This window comes from Perkinsus marinus (assembly GCF_000006405.1).
Source record: "Perkinsus marinus ATCC 50983 genomic scaffold scf_1104296942288, whole genome shotgun sequence".
Classification (NCBI taxonomy): domain Eukaryota; phylum Perkinsozoa; order Perkinsida; family Perkinsidae; genus Perkinsus; species Perkinsus marinus.
The window spans coordinates 1-1,336 of record NW_003212217.1 but is presented as its reverse complement, the minus strand read 5'-3'; the positions used below and the strand labels follow the sequence as shown (position 1 = coordinate 1,336).

The following is a 1,336-nucleotide window of genomic DNA, read 5'->3' as shown; positions in this document are numbered from 1 at the left end:
CTTTTCAGAAGCGAGGTAGTGCAAGATCAAACCTTCTGATCGATATTGCGCCATCGCACCTCGCAGAAACCGTTCAACCCATTTTTGTGTCCTCTGGTTTGGCAGAGCGATGCATCACCTCGGCTATGAATCCTGAAGCACTCATCGACAGTTTGGCCGAGTGGTCCAAGGCGCTGGCTTTAGGCGTCAGTCCGAAAGGGCGTGGGTTCGAACCCCACAGCTGTCAGTCTATATACCTGAGTGGTGTTATATTGAGAACCCAGACCTTTTCAGAAGCGAGGTAGTGCAAGATCAAAACCTTCTGATCGATATTGCGCCATCGCACCTCGCAGAAACCGTTCAACCCATTTTTGTGTCCTCTGGTTTGGCAGAGCGATGCATCACCTCGGCTATGAATCTTGAAGCACCCATCGACAGTTTGGCCGAGTGGTCTGAGGCGCTGGCTTCAGGCGTCAGTCCGCAAGGGCGTGGGTTCGAATCCCACAGCTGTTAGAAATTTCTTTTCGTGTGATTTGATGAAGAACGCATTCCGCGGAAACGGTTCGAAACCGTTTTTGTGTCATGTCCTATAGTGTAACGCATCTTCTCCGCTATGATTTTTGAAGCACTCATCGACAGTTTGGCCGAGTGGTCAAAGGCGTTAGCCTAAGGCGCCAGTGGCTCATCATTTAGCCCTCGCCAGAGGGCTAAATATTCCCCCCCGAAGGGGGGGTTTACCCCCTGGGAGGGAAAATGGGGGAAATGAAATTCCTTCGCAACTGTCAAGTATGAGTAGTCGGGCAAAATCAATGGTAGTTTGTTCTTGACGAGCCGGCTAAATACTATCATTTGTCCTATGATTTGGTCGGAGAGGCCTACAATTATAATGGCTTGGCTGTCAAGTTGCTAGGGCTAATTGCCGTGATTGACCCTACCTCGTTTTCTGTGTCTGACTGGCACTGTCAGTCGTAGTGATAATTTGACGCAGACTTTGTTCTTTTTCCCCTACTACTTGTGTCGTCAATTCGTAGTATTTGAATTATTAATTGTCCGACAACGTACACGCAAGATATCAATCAGTGTCCAGAGGAAGGTGGAAAGGGGTCGGGAATTTTAACAGTGAGCTTCTAGAGCCTTGATAATTCTTTTGAAAATTTCTTGAAAACGAAGCATATTATGATCGTTGATAATTCAACCCTGCGGAGTTTGGCAGCCCAGTTGCATGTTTTGGCATGTTTAATCATAATAGATAATACAGTATCCGAAATGATGGATACTCTAGATATGGTAATCATACTCTGTCCAAGCGAAAATAGCGGTTCATAGTTTTAATTAGGTGAGCTCTATAAATTAGTGT

At 46.3% G+C, this 1,336-nt stretch overlaps 2 non-coding genes across 2 annotated transcripts; both read left to right on the top strand.

Moving 5' to 3' along the window:
• The first annotated feature begins 146 nt into the window (after positions 1-146).
• Pmar_PMAR017030 lies at positions 147-226 on the top strand. The gene has a single exon. It is a non-coding gene; the product is annotated as a tRNA-Leu (tRNA).
• Positions 227-412: 186 nt separating this feature from the next.
• Positions 413-492, top strand: Pmar_PMAR017029. Its single transcript has one exon. It is a non-coding gene; the product is annotated as a tRNA-Leu (tRNA).
• Positions 493-1,336: the final 844 nt, after the last annotated feature.